Below are 10,590 nucleotides of genomic sequence, written 5' to 3'. Positions count from 1 at the left end.
TAATATATGGCTGAACAATTATGGAGATATGTACAGGGTGCTATGGGAACCCAAAAGAGAGCAACTGCCCTGTCTTGGGTCGTCAAAAGGTGCTTCCTTAAGCAAGTGATATTTGAGTTATCTTAAAAGACACTCAAGAATCAGAAAATGGTCCTCAGCTTCCTATCTTACGTAACTGAATAGATGTTGGTGGCACCAATGAAAACAGAAAATGTGTGAGCAAGATTAAGAAGGAAAGATCATGAATTTAATCTTGAAATTCATAGGCTTGTGCTATTGGCCCAAAAAAAGCAAAGATGGCTGGTAAACATTTGGATATATAAGTTTAAAACTCAGAGGAGGTTTAGGCTAGAAATACAGGTTTAAAGTCATCAACAATTAGTAAGTATTGAGATAATGAGAGTGAATAAAATTACGAAGGGAAAACATACGGTAGTTTTACATCATATGGTTCCTGAGTGTTTTTGAGAATCCGATGAAGAGAATGTGCTCTCCAGAGGAGAGGTCCAGACATGGTGGCTGATGCCTGTAATTCCAGCACTTTGGGAGACCAAGGCGGTAGAATCACTTGAGGTCAGGAGTTCGAGACCAGCCTAGCCAACATGGTGAAACCCTATCGCTACTAAAAATACAAAAATTAGCTGGATGTGGTGGCAGGCGCCTGTAATCCCAGCTACTCGACAGGCTGAGGCATGAGAATTGCTTGAACCTGGGAGGCAGAGGTTGCAGTGAGCAGAGATTGCACCACTGCACACCAGCTTGGGCAACAGAGGGAGACTCAGTCTCAAAAATAATAATAATAAAATAATAATAGCAAGCCGGGCATGGTGGCTCACACCTGTAATCCCAGCACACTGGGAGACTGAGGCAGGCAGACCAATTGAGGTCAGGAGTTCAAGAGCAGCCTGGCCAACATGGTGAAACCCTGTCTCTACTAAAAATACACACACAAAAACTAAAATTAGCAGGGCATGGTGGCTGGTCCCTGTAATCCCAGTTACTCAAGAGACTGAGGCAGGAGAATCACTTGAACCTGGGAGATAGAGGTTGCAGTGAGCTGAGATCAGGTCACTGTACTCCAGTCTGGGCAACAGAGCAAAACTCTATGTCAAAAGAAAAAAGAAAAATGTACACAGAGAGATCTTTTGCATATACTTACAATGAATACATAGGTTCCCTAAAGCTCATCCATGTATTCCAGGTTAAGAAAATACAATCTTTAATAAGAAGGGAAATTAATGGATGAGCAAAACTTCTGAGCCACAGTTGAAAGTATTGATGTCTGAGACAGCATATAAGATAAAGTCATCCAAACAAAGGAGACTTTAAAAAGTTGGTTTTTCTAAACTACTTTGCCTTCTCATAACTATTTAACTACATACTACCTGCCTTTGAAACCAGCACAGTCTATAAAATGCTTTGCCACAAATATCCAAAACCAGAGGCAATTTTGAAATATACATGTGAAATGAAGCTGGATCTATTCATATTACAGCCCCAGAGAATATATATCAAGCTAGAAGTAATGAGTTCCAGTTTGTAAGGATTTTTACAGCTCAAAAGAAATTGGCCTTTCTAAAGCTTTCCTTTTCTCTAGGTTGCCAGAGCACTGTGCTTATGCTTCTACTATAAAAGTATTTTCATTCCTTCTTGTTTATAAGTCAGCATTTCCCCTTCGAAATGTTAAGATTCTTGTAGACAAAGACAGATTCTTGTTTATCTTTGGCCATAATGCTATTGCCTCCACTTCCCCAGCCCCCACACACCTAATACAGAGTCTTGCATATACATTTGATAAATATTTGTAAAACTAACCTGAATTGTCTACCCAATCACAGAATCTTTGTACACCAGCAAATACGAAATCAAAAGCATGGAAGACAATGGAAGCCAGTGGCTCCAGATGCTTCTTTTCAGGTAGGGTCTGATGTATCTCATTTCTGCAGCAATGACCAGAAGTAGTATCACAGTAAATAGTATTAATCAGTCCAGAGTTTGCACACCACACTTCCTGTGCTTATATTACACTATGGAATTAAAGAAAACAGAGGAAAAAACATGAAAGTTCTCAAGAACCAAAAGGATAGAAAGAATTCTATTCTCACACCATATAGAAAAATTATCTCTTAGACAAAAAGGAGATTATCATTTATGCAACACAAAGGACAAAACAGGTGTTAGTACAAGAATAGATCATCTCAGGGGTCATAAACTGAATCTTTGCTCTACATAAATCAACATGAATCAAGAACACACATGCAGGAATTAAACCACAATTTGGCGCTGTTTGCTGTGTAACATTATAAGTAAAACTGGTACTACCTGACATCTTTAAGCATTTCATATGAGCCTGAAGGGAAGCTGTTTTCTGACCTTTGCAGATATACAGTCCCACCTAGTATGAAACAGAACGGAATATGGTTGATGCTTTCAGAAGAATATTTGCTCTAGCCCCTTGCTGATGCCTTCGGTACCTAACTTCAATAAATCTTCACTTGCTGTTTACAAACGTAGCACATTTTGCTCCACAAAAGGCTAAGTGTGTTGCAAATCAGACAAGGCGCTTTCGGTGGGGGGGGGGGGGGAGGGGTTGTGTTCTTTTGTTTTTTTGTTTTGGTCTGGTTTTATGGCTTGCCCATTTTAAGAAATCTAAAGGGCACTTAAACCCCAATGACTCACAATTCAAAGCATGAAATAAAAAGCAAATGGAGACCAATTTCAAACTAGACTTGACTTAAAGTGAGCCTCTTGAAGTTAAACAGCCTAGGATCAGCTCTAGCAAGAACAGCTGGCAGCCCAAATTATTTGTCTTTCCTATGGGAGTGGAGGGTTTTTCCTTTTTCTGGGTTGTTATGTTACACAGAGGCTGGGGTAGCTTTGGGGAACATAAAGCATCATTTTGGCCGCCAATCTTCCCCCTCACCCTACTGCCAAAAAAGTTCTAAACCAAGAAATCCGGTTGTCCTAGACAGAGAAGGCAGCATAATAAACTCAAGGCAGGAGAGAGTTGCTCTTCGTTAGGCTGGATGTTTTATATTTTTATAGTGAGTGAAGTGCTTGATTCAGAAGATTTTGGAAGAGAATCAGGCAGAGGAGAGGAGAGAAAATGGCAAGACTAGGACAGTGACTGAGAAAGGAGGAAAAATAATAAATAGGTCTTGAACTGTGACTACTTAGCTCTGAAAATGGAAATTCGATAGTTGGGTTTCTTTTTATACATCCAGGACTTAACCTGGAATGTTTTCTCACTCCCCTCCTACAATACTCTGTCACATGACAAATTCATATCCATCATTCAGGCCTCAGCTCATGTATCATTTCTTCTGTAAAGCTTCCATAATGCCATGAAAAGAACTCCCTTGTGTTGTCATCTCACTTAATTAGGCTCTTTCTTAGAGAATTCCTCCCCCACCACTCCGAGAGCACCTTGAGGGCCCTAGATTATACTCATCATTTTCTCCCCAGAACCTGTCATTATAGATGACCCAAAATTTTCTTAATAAATGCCTGTTGAATAAGTCTAAGTAGCTAAGAAGAAAAAAAAATTAAGTCTCCAGATACTTAAATTAAAAAGACATCTAACAGAGTTGCACTCACGGTATGTCATGAAGACCCAGTCTGAAATTAGGGAAGCACACAAGAACATAGCCATTATGAAATCAGCCTTTGATGTCACGACACCTAAAAGGAGCTGGAATGGGGACAATTCAGAGAATAATTTTGTAAGAAAAATGGAAAACAATAATCTATCCTTTTGGTTCATTTTCCAAAAGGATTTTAGCAATAAACACATTTTTTTCTTGAGGAAAAAAAATGAAAATATTTATTCTAAAATATCCCCATGTGACGTATAATGATATTCTGTGCAGAAATGTTCTACACCCACATCAGTGTTACAGATCACATGGGTAAAGAACTGAGGAATCTTCTCCCACTCAGAAATTGCTCAGTCCTGTTTATGAGCAGCCATTTAATGCTATTCTTAAAAAGACCAATTTAAAATGAATGCAGCATGGACTGCTGCACAGATTACCATGGACACTGTCCAAATGTTGCCTCATAGTATGATAGAACCTAAAGCTTATTGAAAAGGGTCTATTTCTATTCAATAAACCCCTTTTCAAAAGTACATTTAGGAATGTGCTGGGTTACTAGAATTACTCAACGGCTCTATAATTTGAATAACTTTCTCCAGAAGAGTCTCTCAGTTCTCTGCAGGGCATCAAGAGACCTATGATGATCTACATTATGAACATTCTGAAGACAGACATTCACACACACAGGCACCCCCATGTACACTCACATAATATGCACGTTCACACCCATTATGCACAAACTCACTCATGTTCACATACATAGTCACCCATACATATTCTCTCTCTCTCTCTTTTCTCACACACACACACACACACACACACACAATTAACAAGCTGGGAGGGAGCTCAGTGAAGAGAGATCCTTTTCAGAATACCTGTTACCTGGTACTCACATGATGAAATGAGGGTACCTAGTAAGCTTCAGCTCAGTCACCAGTTGGATGTTGTGCTCACTATCTAGTAGCAATCAAGTCCTATAAATCGAAGTCTCGTTTGATACTAGCACATACTACCACACACATCCAAATGTCTGCTAAATATTAAGGATAACTGGCAGGCATTATCAAAAATAATCTTGATATTTTTAAATCTCAGAAAAGTATGCTATCATCACAAAATTGGGACTGTTAAAAGCAGCGCTTCGTAGGCCTCGAAGTTTCTCGGTATGGCTTCTCTAACTCCAGGGAGTGAATAAAAACTGTTTTTCCCATGGATTTCACCTTAGCTACACTTGAAACTCCACTGCATCCCCACGGCAAATGAATGAATGACTGGATGAATATGGCAAAACTCTCTAGTTCACATGAACTTTATCCAGGATGAGTCAATATGTGGATGTTTTCCATGACATGTGGTCCTCTCCTTTAGAGAAACCAAGGGGAAATTAGAAGGATGCCCAAGGAAATTCGGCCTTTCCCAAGTGTGTCCATGCTGAGCGATGCATTTATCAGCATCCTTCTCCTCCAGGTGCTTGACTTCATTGTGGAAGCTTCCTTCATTTACAGGAGACTGAAATCATGCACATTACTTTCCATACAAATTATCTTTGTTTCTTCCAACAGTGACATGGGAGAGAAATGACTCAGCTTGTACCTATGAACAAAGAGGGGAGAGCTGAGAAATTGTCCAATGATACTAATCAGAGTAGCAGAAAATATGTAACCTAACTTTTTCATAGCCTAACTTTTTCCTTAGTTGAAATGTTTTGACCAGAAAATCAGATAATTATTTCAGATTTACACCTCATTTGTCTTATGTAAGCATCATTTCACTTATACTAAAGATAAGAGAGTTAACTCAAAGTTTTTGTCTAATCATTTGTACTAAATAAATGAAGTCCTAGACTAGATTTCCAACAAAGTTTGAATGAATAGATGCACAATTGTGTTACATAGAGGTTCTGCATAAGTTTACATGACACTCTTTAGCCAAGTTGAGATTGAGAGAGACTGAATGAATAGAGAAATACCATATTCAAACTAAGAACAAGATCAGATTTGGAAAAGTGACAATATACATTCTGCATCTATTGTTTGTGTGTGTTACATGTACATATTATATATATATATATATATATATAAAGATTAAAAGACACATATAAATCTATCTATACAGAGTATCACACCCCAATCATGCCTGCTATATTTTTAGTAGTTGTGGCATCTGCAAAGCTACAACAAAAATTAAAAGAAACAAAAAGACAACAAATAGGTCTTTGACATCTATGCCAAAGAAGAGCCCTTTTAGCTTGAACTAAGCCACAGTGTTCAATTTGTCTCTGCCCCAGACGAAATAGTTTCCATTTGGAATGCTACATGAAGATGTTTTGCTTTTGTGGAGATAATTGGCTCTAAGCAGTCATAGTAATTAACAGCATCAGGTAGCTCAGGCAGCATTTGGTTGCCCATTGCCTATTTATTTGTGAGCAAATGGGAAGGGGTGCGGGTGATGGGAACAGATGGGGAAGAGATGCAAGTGCTTCATTGGCACCTTGCATGTATGCCTCATGCTGCCTTTCTCCCTCTGGCACCATCATTAGTGCCTCTGGCTTCAGAGCCAGGTCTGAAGAGCCTGTGGGCAAGTGCAGATGCCACCAGCTGTGCTGGCTGCTTTTCTCTATATCCTGCTCTTTGCCCTCTACTCATCTGGCATAAAGAGAGAATTTCTGTGCTGATACCTTCAATCTCTGCACACTAGCTGAGGAATTTTTTAAATAACAACCCAGTAGGGCTGTAGTTAGAGGTTAATTGGGCATAAAGACAAAATGTGAAAAGACCCAGCTGTTCCTCTCAGGGAGGATTCCAAAGAGTTATTATAACTGATGGTTACCTTTCAGTGACTCTCTAGTCTAGTGGCAGTACCAGGAATCAAGGTGGGATCAAAGTCATGGGGAAGGAATGTCAAGATGAGATGCCTGTAAAAAGAAGGAGGGTGAAAGTGCAGAGGAGAAATCATAAAAATTGACAAGTACAGAAAAGGAAATAAATACAAAGAGCCATAATAAAATTCTTTAGATAAACGTAGAGTGAGTGATGTTTATTGAGCAATTACTATCTACCAGACACTATTGTAAGCAATTTGCAGGACACAACATTGTGAGCCTCATATCAGAATTATCCTCATTTTACATATGAGAAAACATGGGCTTTAAAAATGGTTTTAAAAATGGTTGGATGCCACATATCTGTTAAGTACCAGATTATGTTTCAAAGCCAAGAAGTCCCTTCTGAAGGCTTTCCTGGGAATCCGGGAGCCTGGCATTCTGCTCTGGACCAGCTTCTGTGTAGTGGAATAATTCCCAGCGGGTCACTGAATTTCAGCATCTATCTCTATAGATAAGAGCAGCCATTCCAAGTATGGTTGACCACCTCCTGCATTGGAATCACCTGACAAACTTAGTAAAAGCATATATTTCCAGGTCATTTCTAAGTCTAATAAATCAGAATCTTCATGGCAAGGTGCTCAAAACTGCGCTTGTAATTCCTCTGAGAATTTTTAAGTTTGATAAAGTTTAAGGATTGTTCAACCAGATGACCTCAAAGTATCTTTTGAGTCAAAAATTGTAAGGCACTGGTGGTTGCTATGGCACCTAAGGAAACCATTGCATTCAAATTTTGCTTATTTAAAAGAACACTCAAAATAGTAGTTCTCATTCAGCAGTTTTATACAGTATAAAGTGTTTTTACATACAAGAGGTGATTTTGATGGCTTTCCTTTATTTCCAAAATTCAAACCCATCTTCGAAGGGTTTCTAAACATTGAGGAAATGAAACACTTCAGGTTTAAGACTATTCTAAAAATGTCCACAGCCATGGCAGTATATTTGGAATTAGACCACCTGGTACAGTTTTAAAGGAGGCAATACTCTTTTGGATGTATGAGCACTTTTTAAAAAATAAATAAATAAAACTTGATTACCCTGATCACACCTCCCAAACAGTAAATTGTGTTCCATTGAACCATCTGAAAATACTTTTTACTTGCAAAAACAGTGATTTCCTGTAGCTTAACCAAAAATGTGTGCATATGTTTGTGAATGTGTATCTGTAGGGGCTGGGTGTAGGCCTGTGACAGTAGTATTTAAATATCAACTTGCTTGGTCCTTGTAATGCAATGCTGCCCTTTTAGTGCATTCTGAATAGATGTTAAGTGATGATATTAATGATGAAATTTCCCACTCAACTTCCCAGACTGTGTCCTAAGTCCTTAGATCTTACTAAAAAGGTAAATCTTCACAACCACAGTAGACCAATAAACAATCAAATGAAGAATCTACTAACTTACTTCTTCCCATGCATTCCCAAACATAATCTAATACATGTGCCTCCAGCCCATAAGAGCCATGGCATTTTCCCCTGTTACTCTGCATATGTGAATTTACTGTGTCTTTTGAAAGGCAGTTTATCCTCCAACGGATTTTGTTGGCAGCATATTTCTTCACACTATTCAGGCCATTTTCTTCCAACTAAGTATTCAGTTGTTGTCACTGAAAATATATCAATAGGATAAATAAATCTAAAAGTCAAAAATTAGGCAAAATGACATAGATTTGCATGGATTGAATGCTTCAAGAAAAAATAAAAGCAACTGAGCTCACTCTGCTACATAAAATATTTGTGCCTTTTTCCCCCTTTGCGTCTTCCTCCTTGGTGCCCAACTCCAGGTCAGGTGCCAGTGGGACTATTTGGCAGCAGTGAGCTCCAACTAAAGCCTCTAGTAGCTCTCATTCAGCAGTAAAATTGTTGTCTTCCTCTGATCCTCAGATTATGGAGATGAGGAAATGAATGTACAGCACTAAGATTCCTCACCGAGATAGCTTTTCACTCTTTTCAGTGAGAAAAAGATCAAAAGGAAACTGACTAATTAGCATACCAAAGGAGACAAAAACCCCTAGAGCTTTATCGTTGTTGCAATCCAATAATAAACACCCGAGTACAAAAAAGATTATTTGATAATGACACACAGAATTGAAAGCCTTTGAAACAGCAGCTTCTAGAAAAAAAATATTTTTGGAAGGGAAAATATCCATAATTATACAGAATAATGGCTACACATTGGGGAGCGGCTCTTTAGTCCTGTGAGAGCTGCTTGCAGAACTACTTTGCCTAAGAACAGCAGTGTAGATTGCCTTTATCTGCAAAACTCAAAATGCCTACAAAAGGTTTCAAATCCCTTCCCCAGTAAACATTCTACTCTTTCATATTCCCAAAAATTAAACACTGAATTTGTGTCTTAAAAATAAGCATCCCCTGTTCCCAGACCAACACCCAGCCAAAGGCTTGTGCTCAAAACCACAGAAATTTGCAACTCTTTGAGACTAATTATCCTCTCTACAGCCTTTTCTGGTTTAGAAACTCTGGTACTCTCTGCAAATATGGACTTTTTTCAAGGGAGGAGAACAAAGCAACTGTTTAATTATAAACATGTTACTCTAGGACATGTGCATAGGAATCCCCCAGGCCTATAGAGAAACAGCCTTAAAAGAAATGCAGACCCAATGATATGGTTTTGCTGTGTCCCCACCCAAATATCAACTTGAATTGTATCTCCCAAAATTCCCACGTGTTGTGGGAAGAACCGAAGGGGAGGTAATTGAATCATGAGGATTGGTCTTTCCCATGCTATTCTTGTGATAGTGAATAAGTCTCACAAGATCTGATGGGTTTATCAGGAGTTTCTGCTTTTGCTTCTTCCTCATTTTTCTCTTGCCACTGCCATTTAGGAAGTGCCTTTTTTCTCTCGCCATGATTCTGAGGCCTCCCCAGCCATATGGAAATGTAAGTCCAATTAACCCTCTTTTTGTTCCCAGTTTCAGGTATGTCTTTATCAGCAGTGTGAAAACAATCTAATACAGTATATTGGTGCCAGAATTGTGATGTTGCTGAAAAGATACCCGAAAATGTGGAAATGACTTTGGAACTGGGTAACAGGCAGAGGTTGGAACAGTTTGAAAGGCTCAGAAGAAGATGAGAAAATGTCGGAAAGTTTGGAACATCCTAGAGATTTGTTGAATGGCTTTGACAAACGTGCTAATAGTGATATGAACAATAAGGTCCAGGCTGAGGTGGTCTCAGATGGAGATGAGGAACTTTTTAGGAACTGGAACAAGGGTGACTCTTGTTATGTTTTAGCAAAGGGATTGGTGGCATTTTGCCCCTGCCCTAGAGATTTGTGGGACTTTGAACTTCAGAATGATGATTTAGGGTATCTGGCAGAAGAAATTTCTAAGTAGCAAAGAATTCAAGAGGTGACTTGGGTGCTGTTAAAGGCATTCAGTTTTATAAGGGAAGCAGAGCATTAAAAACTTGGAAAATTTGCAGCTGACAACGCAATAGAAAAGAAAAACCCATTTTCTGGGGAGAAATTCAAGCTGGCTGCAGAAATTTGCATAAGGAATCTAATGTTAATCCCCAAGACCATGGAGAAAATGTCTCCAGGCCATGTCAGAGAACTTCACGGCAGCCCCACCCATCACAGGTCCAGGGGCCCAGAATGAAAAAGTGGTTTCCCAGGCCAGGCCCAGGGTGCCCATGCTGTGTGCAGCCTAGGGACCTTGGTGCCCTGTGTCCCACCCACTCCAGCCATGGCTGAAAGGGGCCAATGTAGAGCTTGGGCTGTAGCTTCAGCATGACCTGGTTGTGAGACCTGGAGTCAAAGGATATCATTTTGGAGCTTTAAAATTTGACTGCCTCGCTGGATTTTGGACTTGTGTGTGGCCTGTAGCCCCTTCGTTTTGGCCAGTTTCTCTCATTTGAAAGGGCTGTATTTACCCAATACCTCTTGCTTTTGATCTTACAGGCTCATAGGTGGAAGGGACTTCCCTTGTCTCAGAGGAGACTTTGGACTATGTATTTTTGGATTAATGCTGAAATGAGTTAAGACTTTGGGGAACTGTTGGGAAAGCATGATTGGTTTTGAAATGTGAGAACATGAGATTTGGAAGTGCTGACCCTCATCTAAATCAACTCCAGGACCTCACTAGGACAGGAGATGG

General features: G+C 39.4%; 1 long non-coding RNA gene across 2 annotated transcripts; it reads right to left on the bottom strand.

Annotated features, from left to right (window-relative positions):
* Positions 1-1,116: 1,116 nt before the first annotated feature.
* Positions 1,117-10,330, bottom strand: LOC103214490 (uncharacterized). 2 transcript variants are annotated; one of them, XR_012092591.1, is made up of 5 exons: positions 6,426-10,330; positions 4,490-5,189; positions 3,598-3,691; positions 2,323-2,395; positions 1,117-2,027 (listed from the first exon to the last, which is right to left on the bottom strand). It is a non-coding gene; the product is annotated as an uncharacterized lncRNA (long non-coding RNA). The 2 variants fall into 2 exon arrangements; XR_005236453.2 differs by having other exon boundaries at positions 3,598-5,189.
* Between the last annotated feature and the right edge of the window lie 260 nt (positions 10,331-10,590).

Source organism: Chlorocebus sabaeus, chromosome 3 (genome assembly GCF_047675955.1).
Source record: "Chlorocebus sabaeus isolate Y175 chromosome 3, mChlSab1.0.hap1, whole genome shotgun sequence".
Lineage (NCBI taxonomy): Eukaryota > Metazoa > Chordata > Mammalia > Primates > Cercopithecidae > Chlorocebus > Chlorocebus sabaeus.
The sequence above is the reverse complement of the archived record's forward strand: the minus strand, read 5'-3'. Positions and strand labels throughout refer to the sequence as shown.